The following is a 12232-nucleotide window of genomic DNA, read 5'->3' on the forward strand; positions in this document are numbered from 1 at the left end:
CCTTGGGTTTCTCGATGGTCAGGGCTCCTCTCACTGTGTAGCACCTATGTTGGATTGAGGCACCTGGTTGGGAATGAAGGCCCTAGCTGACTTCACTGCTTGGTCAAGATGACTGACACTGACTAGGAAGAAGCTCCCTCACTCCAAGGAGAATACTGGGGTGCATAGCAGCCAAAGAGGCTGCTGCAACTGCCTGAAGTTTCCCACAAGGACCAAGGGAAGAGACAGGAAAGCTGTCTGAGGCATCCCACATTCCAGGCCACATTCAAATGACCTGCAGTTTCCATTGGCAGACTTCACTAGTTCACATCTCAAATAATTGCCTTTGGACAGAGATTTACAAGGACTTTTTTTCACTGCCCAAGAAAGCAATCATGTCCCAGGGAAAGAAGAGCTCCAATCAGCTGCAGACCATACAACAATCCTATTTTGGCCCCACAGAAAAGTACATTTCTCAGAAAAGGCCATCACCAGGGTGGGGCGGGGGAGTCGTAGCAATATTACAAAGCAGCCTCCTATGCTGTCTCTTGTCCCTTCCTGCCTATGTGGGCTTTAATTCCCAGTTGCCCACCCCCCCATTCCTTTCCAGGATATTCAGAGCCCCTGTTCTTCCCACTGCTTTTGCAAGGCAGCCTCAGTGCTATGAAACCATGTGTGCCATTCTCCCAGCAAACACCCATTTGCTCAGTTTTCTGCTCTCTCCACTGTTTCAGGGAGTGGTGTTGTGAACTAATTCAGGTGAAAATGATCGGTAGGGTTATTTACATTCTTGAAAGTAAACCCTTAGAGAAAAGTCTTTGCAGCTAAAAACACTCGAGAGAGGATCTGGTGCTGAGCCTTTGAGACTGTGTTCTGTGATGCTCCACAGATGTGATGCAGAGTTGCTCAGGGCTGCCAGCAGGCTGAGTGGAAAGGCAGGAAATTCGCCTCACTTCCACCAGAGCACTTCTGCTTCTATCTATGTCAATACTGAGTTTCCACCCACAGTTTCTTTTTTTCTTTTTTTTTCCCTTTTTTTTAAACAAAATATTTATTTTAATTGGAGGATGATTACTTTATAATATTGAGATGGTTTTTGCCGCACATCGGTATGAATCAGCCATAGGTATACTTGTGTCCACTCCATCCTGAACTCCCCTCCCACCTCCTTCCCTGACCTATCCCTTTAGGTTGTCATAGAGCATCAGCTGGGTGCCCTGCATCAAACATCAAACTTGCGCTGGCTATCTATTTTACATATGGTAATGTACATGTTTCAAGCTATTCTCTCAAATCATCCCACCCTCCCCTTCTCCCACTGAGTCCTAAAATCTGTTCTTTACATCTGCGTCTCCCTTGCTGCCCTGCACATAGGATCATAGGCACCATCTTTCTAGATTCCATATACCTGCGTTTATATATGGTATTTGTCTTTTTCTTTCTGACTTACTTCACTCTGTATAATAGAGTGAAGGTCTAGGTCCATCCACCTCATTAGAACTGACTCAAATGTGTTCCTTTTTATGGCTGAGCAATATTCCATTGTGTGTATGTACCACAACTTCCTTATCCATTCATCTGCCAATGGGCATCTAGGTTGCTTCCATGTCCTAGCTATTGTAAATAGTGTTGCAATGAAATTCAGGTACATGTCTTTTTCAGTTCTGGTTTCCTCCCAGGATATATGCCCAATAGAGGGATTACAGGTTGGTATGGCTTATTTAACTTATATGCAGAGTACATCGTGAGAAATGCTGTGCTGGAGGAAACACAGCTGGAATCAAGATTGCCGGGAGAAATATCAATAACCTCAGATATGCAGATACCACCCTTATGGCAGAAAGTGAAGAGGAACTAAAGAGCCTCTTGATGAAAGTGAAAGAGGAGAGTGAAAAAGTTGGCTTAAAGCTCAACATTCAGAAAACGAAGATCATGGCATCTGGTCCCGTCACTTCATGGCAAATAGATGAGGAAACAGTGGAAACAGTGTCAGACTTTATTTTGGGGAGTTCCAAAATCACTGCAGATGGTAATTGCAGCCATGAAATTAAAAGACACTTACTCCTTGGAAGGAAAGTTATGACCAACCTAGATAGCATATTAAAAAGCAGAGACATTACTTTGCCAACAAAGGTCCATCTAGTTAAGGCCATGGTTTTTCCAGTGGTCATGTATGGATGTGAGAGTTGGACTGTGAAGAAAGCTGAGTGCCAAAGAATTAATACTTTTGAACTGTGGTGTTGGAGAAGACTCTTGAGAGTCCCTTGGACTGCCAGGAGATCCAATCAGTCCATCCTAAAAGAGATCAGTCCTGGGTGTTCTTTGGAACAACTGATGCTAAAGTTGAAACTCCAATACTTTGGCTACCTCATGCAAAGAGTTGACTCATTGGAAAAGACTCTGATGCCAGGAGGGATTGGGGGCGAGAGGAGAAGGGGCCGACAGAGGATGAGATGGCTGGATGGCATCACCGACTCGATGGATGTGAATTTGAGTGAACTCCAGGAGTTGGTGATGGACAGGGAGCCCTGGCGTGCTGCAATTCATGGGGTCCCAAAGCGTTGGACATGACTGAGTGACTGAACTGAATTGAATTGATGGTAGTTTTAGTCCTAGTTTTTTTTTTAAAGAATCTCCATACTGTTCTCCATAGTGGTTGTATCAGTTTGCACTCCCACCGACAGTAAGAGGGTTCCCTTTTGTCCACATCTTTTCCAGCATTTATTGTTTGTAGACTTTTTGATGATGGCCATTCTGACCAGTGTGAGATGATACCTCATCATGCCTTTGATTTGCATTTCTCTAAAAATGAGTGATGTTGCATATCTTTTCATGAGTTTATCAGCCATCTGTATGTCTTCTTTTGAGAAATGTCTGTTTAGGTCTTCTGCCCTTCTGGGTTGTTCATTTTTCTGGTATTGAGCTGCATGTGTTACCTGTATATTTTGGAGATTAATTCTTTGTCAGTTGTTTCATTTGCTAGTATTGTTTCCCATTTTGAAGACCACTCACAATTTCTGTTTAGAGCATTTTGCTTTTCAAAAGAAAGTCTGAAAACCAGTGAGCAATGCTACAACATGTGTGAACACTGAGAACATCATGCTAAGTGAGAGAAGCCGGACACAATGGCCCATGTATCCTATATTTCCATTCATCTGAAAGAGGTAGAATAGGCAAATTAATAGACACAAAAGGTAAATCAGTGGTTGCAAGGATGAAGAGACCTACTTAACACCTGTACGCCAGAAAGGAGCACAGCCAAGTCGAAAGTGAAAGTGAAAGTGAAGTAGCTCAGTCATGTCCGACTATTTGTAACCCCATGGACTGTAGCCCGCCAGGCTCCTCCATCCATGGGATTCTCCAGGCAAGAGTGCTGGAGTGGATTGCCATGTCCTTCTCCAAGGGATCGTCCCAACAAAAGTGGACCGTTAATCAAACCTGACTTCATGGTAGAGTTGCAAGCAGGTGGCGCTAGTGGTAAAGAATTCACGTGCCAGTGCCGGAGATACAAGAGACACAGATTCAGTCCCTGGTTGAGAAGGTACTGGAGCAGGAAATGGTAACCGACTCCAGTATCCTTGCCTGGAGAATCCCACGGACATGGGGATCCTGGTAGGCTACCAGAGGTCCATGGGGTTGCAAAGAGTCAGACACGACCTAGTGCACACACACACACACACACACACACACACACTGGAAGGTTTCCTATGTCCTTCAGATCACACAAGAGAACCAACAGCCTCTATTGCCTACATAGAAGGCTGACCTTAAACAGAAAATGACGTCTTCTCCCCTTATAATTTACCCATGTAGTGGAAAGACACTGCTATAATGAGAATAAGTACAGGATCTAGACAGAAGGCCAGGAGAGCAGAGGGTCATATAGGCTGTGTCAGGAGGAAGAGCAAGTGGGGTCCTGTGCTCCACTCACCGAGACTTGGCTGGACTGCAGAACTGCATCCACACGGACTCTCAGCAGCCCTGGTTCTGGCACTTGTGTACTGCATAACCACGATTTCACAACTTTACCTCAAACTCTCCCTCCTTCCCTTCAAAATGTGGTTGCGAATAACGCCTTCAGAGAACTGAATGAGTTAACAGATGCATGCTTTCAGAGCAGACATTATTATTTTTATTAGCTTGTGAAGATACTTTAAAAGGGCCTCAATGCCCAAGGGCTGTGTTCTGTTTATGTACTATCAGGAAGAGATTCAGAACTGCATGTTAGAAATGCCCTAGATCCACGGCTAAAAGAGAGCCGACCTGGGAGGGGAGAGCAGTCAGAAGAACATGATTTGCTACAGGATATAAAAGTTACATTTTTCAACACAGAATCAAACAGAATCTCTTCTCCTCATCTTTCCGCCTTAATTTTTTAGGGCTGTATCCAAAGGACTGAGGCGAAAGAACAAGTTTGACAAGCCAAATTCCACAAGTGCATCTGAGGGATGAAGTGGTGATGGGGTGGAGGAAGGAAGGTGGCCAGAGGCTTTAAGAAGGTTGTGAGGCTCAGGCTGACTTTGGAAAGACAGGAAAACACGCTTGACGAGGGAAATAGCAGAGGAAAAGCCTGGAGGTAGCAAACTCTGGGGGTGCTGCCTAGTTGGGCAGATAAAAGAGGGGCAAGTCTTGAGTTGGCTGATAGTGGTGGGCAGAGATCTGTACAGAGAAGAACTTGACTTTCTTCAGGGGCTTTCCAGCACTTGTGCTCTGAACCATCCTCCCAGAGAGAACAGGGATTGACAGAGAAGCTGGAGCCCCTGCGAGATTCTGACCTGAAATCCCCAGATCTGTGCTCTGAGGAGGACAGGAGTCTTCTTCAAAACCCATTTGGTTCTCACCTACAATTCTGAAAACCAGTCAATGGGAGCATTTCTATTATAGGGGAGGTATCAAGTAAGAATTCATCAATTTTAGGGCATTTTCTCTAAGGAAAAGTGGGATATTATCCCACGACTTCAGTCAAAAAGGGTATTGAGAAATCAGTGCTCAGGAACAGCCCACAGGTCCAAGACGTCATATTAAACAAAGAACTTAGCGTATCTTATTAGCAAATGTTTTATATTGATTATATGTTAAAATGATAGTTTTGAATATATTAGGATAATAAAAATGTTTTATTTCACCTAGTCTTTTTTGGAGTACTTATTAAAAATGTGGTTACTAGAAAATTTAACATTATAAGTATGATCTATGACAGTCAAAAGATGGAAACAACCCAAATGTCCATGGATAGATGAGTGGATAAGTAAACTGTGATGCTGCTGTGTATAAAATAGATAACTAATGAGACCATATTGTATAGCTTGGGGGGGGGGGTACAATCTTGTTTGTAGGACATATATTAACTGTAAAAATACATTCCAATATACATTAGGTGCAGATCAATACTGTTTGATTCCACTTACATGAGGTTTGTAGAATAGCCAAATTCATGGAATCAGAAAGCACATTGGTAGATGCCAGGGTTGAGGAGGGGGGAAGGGAAAAGTAGTGTTTAATAGGGACAAAGTTTCAGTTTAAGAAGGTGAAAAATTCAGATGAATGATGGTGAGAGTCGCACAGCAACGAGAATGTAGTTAGTACCGCTGAACTAGACAGGTAAGGATGGTTAAAATAGTACTTTCTATTATATGACTTTTACCACAATAGGAAAACATTATACAAAGTGGTGTGTATGTACAATGGAATGTCATACAGCCTTTTCAAAGAAGGAAATACTGACACACTGCCGCATGGAGGCACCTTGCCGTAGTGAAATAGGAAAAGGATAAATACCATGTGATTCCACTTACACAAAGCACTCAGAGTGGTCAAATTCCCAGGGACAGCACAACAGTGGCTGCCATGTGCTGAGGGAGAGGGCAGGGGGAGTTATTGTGTAATGGGCTTGTTTCAGTTTGGAAAGATAAAGTTCTGGAAATGGATGGTAGTGGTGATGGTTGTACACTTCAATATGGTTAAAATGGCGAGTTTTATGTAGTGTATAACTTGCTGCTGTTGTTTGTTGGTGTCACTGAGTCACATCTGACTCTTTGCGACCCCATGGGCTATAGCCCACCAGGCTCCTCTGTCCATGGGATTTCCCAGGCAAGAATACTGGAGTGGGTCGCTACAAGGCAAAACAGGAAAAGGAAAATATAAAGAATACAGTAAACTGAAAGGACTTTTAGCAAGTTCTAAGAATAAAGGAAATCTTCAGTAAATTAAATCTTTAGTTTTCAAGTCAATTAAAATGTTATTTCACTGTTTCTTAGACTTCAGCTCAAGAATCTTTCTACATTTAAGGGAGTCTCTCACTGATATGAAGCAGGGTGTTCTCCATGGTCCAGGCAGGAATCCCAAGGTTTGGTCTGCCCCTGGAGGCATCGGTGAGGCAGGGGAACCTGGATGTGACTGAATGAGTGGCGATCCCCATCTGAGGTTGGGGGAGGGGTGCTCTGCTGCCAGCTGCGAGGGGTAGTAAGAGAAAGAGGCGAGAAGCGGGAAGGCTGTCCTGTGGGACACATTCCCTACAGGGCTCTCGGAACTCCGGACAGGGAAAGGAGTTGGGGCTTCTAGAAGGAAGAAGCTGTTGTCAAGAGCAACTGTGTGACATTTAGCAAAAGCAGGGTCACTCTGAGGCCCGGGTGAAAATGGAGCATGGAGGAGGGGAGAGGTGTCTTCTCCGTAGCCTTGGGCACACAGACAAACGCTGGTGAAGGCAGCTGGGGAGCAGAGCCTCCTTGGCACAGAAGCCGGCATTGCCACCAGCAGCAGCGACTAGCAGGCAGTAGAGGGAGGACCAGGGCAAGAGCCACATGGTGACTAAACACAGACCGTTGGTTTGCGGCCCGTGGGGGGTTTCTCTGTAAGTCACAGAGATATCTGGAGAGGCTTTGTGGGAGGCTGAAGCCCTCCTATGAGCATGTAGGGGAGCAGGAACAGGAACTCAGGAGTTATTTACATGAATGTGACTAAATTTTTACCCAGACTGGTGAGGCCTGGGAGAGAGGTTATATTACATGTGAGCTACAAGGGTGCCCCAAATTCACTCTTGAGGGAAAAATACCCCCACAAAGGTACAGAGAATAGCTTGGTAAAATAAAGTTCCCTGAACAAACAAAAATCCAAAGGCAGAATGATTTAATTCAGTTTGAAAGACTATAATGAATAACAAGGAAGAAATCCACTATCCAGAGGGGATTCTCCTGAGAAAAGGCTCCAAAGCGAGAAACTGTGAGTACTTTTCCCAGGAAGAGATGAAGGTGGACTTGAACATTTTCTAAAGTAGTTAGACCACAGGTGCCCTGCACGGACCACGGACAGTAGAACCGAAGACACCCGCTTCGTCTAGCACTAGAGCAGCTGACCCCACCAAACCCATGAGCTCTGGCCCAACTTGAAACATTATCAGGAACAACTGTATTGCAAATAATGCAAATACAGAACAAGCACTTAGTGGAGGACTGGAAGCAAAAGTACATGCTTGGAGTTACACGATAATAGAACAAAAGGAACTCCCTCTATTCCTCTCCCCATATTCTCCTCACTCTTGCACAGGAGGAGATACAGCTTGAACCAGACTTTGGGACACTGACTGGATCGTGTTTGCTAGAGACCTCATTCCTGTGTGTCAGGAGGGCATTGCACCTGACTCAGCCCTTCCTGACTTGCTCCCAGGAGAAGTTAAAATGAAAGTCACTCAGCCGGATCTGACTCTTTGTGAAAAGTTAAACAGGGGCTTTTCCCAGCATGAGAAGAAGTCTTATGTTTAAACTTTTCCTCTTTTGCTTGGGGCATTACTATTCTTTTGGTCTCCTAATAATGTACAGAAAATTAATGAATGCAAGTAATTATTAAAAGCAATAAATCAAGATAAGTTTTGAGGCCACTACTGTTTGGGGGCATTAATATCCTCTTTGTGATTATCATTATGGCCCTTAACAGACATAAACTGAAAGTCCCCAAATTGAATGTTTGCTTCATGAGATGCTTCCAGATGAAAGAGAAAAGCAAGGTGGTCAGAAGGAATTCAGACACTCTGTTCATCCTAGAGAAGGGTAACAGCCAAAACGTCCGTGTATCATTGATACCCACTGACGCCTATTATGTTGACCCCACAAAATCATGAAGGCTTTCTGAATCATTAAAGAAAGCTTGGGACATGTCTAGTTTATTTGTTTAGTGTTAAGTGTATTTCCTTGTATTTGAATTCTTTGTGAATTTGTAATCTGTCTGTGGTAACTGGGTTATTCAAGGATGGAATCTTCACATTAAGCCAACCAAGCCAGATAAACTTTGATTTTGACCCAGACCACCTGAGCTTTCATGTCCAGCTGCAAAGTCCTCCCTGTTCCTGAATTCCCGAGGCCCAGTCACGCGATTCAAGGGTGGGTCCTCCTAACAGACTTCGTCAACATGTAGATCAAATAAGAGCAAAGCCAGTTCCATGGATAGCGTGGGTGTGCATCAAAGCCCTTTGGGAAAACCAGGGCAACAGCACATTGGTTTCTGCAAGTGGGGTTCATGGCCCGGCTGCAGCAGACCTGCTTCCTATGCGCAGCTGGTGTCTACCATGTACTGGGGAGGGATGCAAGAGCCCACCCACCCCTCGTAGGAGTCTGTCATTTCACTTCTTTAAAAGCTCCTCTGCTTAAAATAATTTGACCTCCCAAAACAAAAATAGTACAAAGAGTTCCCGTATACTCTTCATCCAGATTCCCCAAATGTTAATATCTTACCTAACCGTAGGAAAATGATCAAATAAGAAAACTAACGCTGCTGCAAGACTTATGTACACTACTGACCTCGTTCAAATTTCATCAGTTATCCCGAAGATGACAATTTCATCATAGGTCCAAGATCTAATCCTGGGTCACGCATCACAATCAGCTGTCATGCTTCCTGTCTGGTGGACCCTGTGATTGTCTCCTCACTTTCTTGCTCTGTGGCCTCAAGGCAAGTGAACATTCTCCCTGCACAGGGCATCAACAGCAAAAGGTCTGTCTCAGAGCCTGGCAGGGCAAGTGCTGAAGGGAGAGAGTCCCCGTGTCCAGTGGGTGGTTAGGATATCCTTGCCAACGGACATCAAAGGAGAAGATTGATTTCCACTAAACACTCCTATCGCTATACCGTGTGGCAGTAAAATTCCATCAGTGGACCCTGTGGAGTGTGGTAAATCTGGGGGAAATCGTTAGGATTTTCATTCTCCTGGCTTTCACAATTCTTACAGAATATATAACTACTTTTTCTTTTTTTGGTCAAATAAGTTGGATTTACCACAGAGAAATTACTCACCCTTTAGCAAAGCTGTTTAAAGAATGAAGATTGCTTTTCTCCAATATTTCCTCAATCATAATCAGAATATAATTGTGCCAAAAATTTATATTCTCCCTTCACACTTATATACACACACATACATGCATACAGTCTTCTGAATGCATCTTTTATTATTTTTCGTATTTATTTCTGTATCTGGCTGCGCCAGATCTCAGCTGTGGTACACAGGATTGTTAATCTTCTTTGTAGCGTGCAGGGTCTTTAGTTGCAGCATATGAACTCATAGTTGGGGCATATGGGATCTAGTTCCCTGACCAGGGATCAGATCTGGGCTCCCTGCACTGGGAGCGCAGAGTCTTAGTCACGGACCACCAGGGAAGTCCCTGAATGCATATTACTGTTTCGGTTATCATTAAAAGGCAACATGACAGAGTAGTTCAATGGCACATTCTGGAACCAGACAGTCTGAGTTGAAAACCCAGCTCTGTCCCTTACTAGCTCTGCAACCTCAGTTCTCATCAAGCAGGGATAATAATAGTGTAGATATATAGTCAATTAGAAGGAATGCATGTTTGCAAAGCATTTAGAACAGTTTCTGGGATATATTAGCACTACATGGGTACTTGTTAAACACATTTTTCAAAAAAGAGGCCAATGAGACTACTTTAACAAATTAGCACCCTTTGTATTAACATACTACTAAATAAATCATCCTGAAATGTAAATGGATCATATCACTTGCCTCATTTAGGCTCTGTGGTTGTTGGTAGTGGTCTAAACTGGCAGTTCCCAGATGGCGTCCAGTGTACAGATGTGTGTTATGTGTACGTGTGTTCTGCACACACATTTTTTTCATTTGTTTTGAGGTCAACATTTAAAACGAGAGATTTCACAGAAAGTGAATTTCTGATGTTTCTCAAAAGTTCATTCTTACCCAAATGGAAGTTCTGTTGCCCCAGATAAGCAACCGCAAGTGGAGCTCAAGAGGCAGATCCCTTTAGGGAGGGGCTGGAAGGTACAGTCAGCCACAGTCCCCACCACTCCCTAAAGTCTCCCTGATGCTGAAGTGACAGTGACTTGCCAAATATGATCGCATGTACACAACTGTTTTTCACAGAGTGAAGAAATAGATCTTTTTACCTCTATAAAGAGTAGAGCAAAGAGTTTAAAAGGGCCACACACAAAGAAAAACATGAGAATATATAGTTCTTTTCAGTAAGACCGTTTTTCTTACACATTTTATAAGCAAACTGTGTCAGAGTCAACAGAGCATAACCAAAGATGCCATTTCTTACACTGGACTGCTTCACTCTCTTGCTTCGTTCATTGTTGCCTGGTCAGAGCAGGTATTCAAATTGGTGACCCCTGATTCGTAGAATATATCCCCAATATCTGGCATAGTATTTCAGGCCTTTCACGACTTCATCCCTGTGACTCCCTTCAAGTTCACCTCCCAATGCACACAATACCCTATATTCAGCAATTTTGAACTTTTTGGTAATGTGACTCCATGTCTTTTATTTTCCATTGATGTGTTACAAAAGGAACATCTAGCTACAAAATAGAAATTTTTAGTCTGGTACTAGACCTTAAATCACTGGTATTAATCAGTATTACTCAGCCCAAAATATCCATAAAAAAAAGAGACAACATTTGGTTTAATCACATAACCAAAGCCATCTTGATGATAAATCAAAGCTAGATCATCAAGAACAAAAAGTACCTACAAATCTTCAAGCATAATTCATCCTGACTACAATATAATAAAAACATGCATAAGGAGTGCAAATACAATCCCATGTGCCACACAGCAATTTAATCAACTGACATAGACTATTATGAATTGAAAAATATATGTGGAAGTATATATTTTGAATAGTATCAGTAACATGCTGACATTTCCTCCTGGAGGATCAGACTGTGTATATATTACCAGAATCATCTTAACGCAAACAAAATTGATCCTGGTTTAGGAAAGATCTTTGCTTGGTGGAGAGCTCAGAATAAGTGGAGAGAGTGCTGAAAAGAATTTTTTACATAATGATATCTGTGGGAACAAGAGGATGATTACTAATGCTGTTATCCACATGTCAGGCCCTTCAGGCAATGGAAGAGGCCCCCGAATCAGGGAGGGGAAGGCCAAAGGAGGGGTTTTTCATCTAGACCTTGGCAGCTTGTTAGCTTAGCAAAATGACAGAGGATGATGAGATCTGTGGAAGCTTTATTCAAAGTATGTATGTATTGATGGACATATATTATTTTTAAGTTCTTTTATTTGGATGTGGAAACTGAGTCCCTGAGAGTGTGACTTGCCTGAAAACCAACAGCTGATAACTCTTATATCTGAACTCCAAGGGCTCTGATAACTAACCCACAATTGCTTCCTCTTTTGCCCTACAGTAAAAGATGACATTTCAAAACTTCAATGTTTTACTAATTTTTTCTCATATCTTCAAACCTATTTCAGTGCTAGAAGTCTCTGCTTCCTTCTTGCTTGGATGACAGATGATACAGACATAACTCTCATACATCTCACATATGTAAATAATTATCCTCATCTATTGAGTGGCTCCTATGTGCCTATCACTGTATACACGTTGTCTTATTTAATTCTCACAATACTATGAGGTAAATACTATCTTCATTTTAGAAGTAAGAAAACAGGTTTAGAGTAGTAAAATAATTATGTCCATGGGACTTAATAAGTAGTGAAACCATAATTTTTCCAGTTTCTCTGGCTCCAAAATCTGTGCTCCTCACATGGCACTGAAGTGCCTCCCCAGATGAGAGCATAAATAATCATGACTCTTCATTGACATGTACAGGCCAGGCTCTAGGCTAGATGCTTTCCTCCGGCTCTCAAACGATTGTTACCACAGTGGTAGGAGGCACACATTATTGCCTGTTTACATATAGGGAACAGACCTCCTGCCTGAGAGAAGTTGACTTGCCAAGGTCCAGCATCTACATGTGAACAAGGGTCTGTCAGGGT

This window comes from Ovis canadensis, chromosome 7 (genome assembly GCF_042477335.2).
Source record: "Ovis canadensis isolate MfBH-ARS-UI-01 breed Bighorn chromosome 7, ARS-UI_OviCan_v2, whole genome shotgun sequence".
Taxonomy (NCBI): Eukaryota; Metazoa; Chordata; class Mammalia; order Artiodactyla; family Bovidae; genus Ovis; species Ovis canadensis.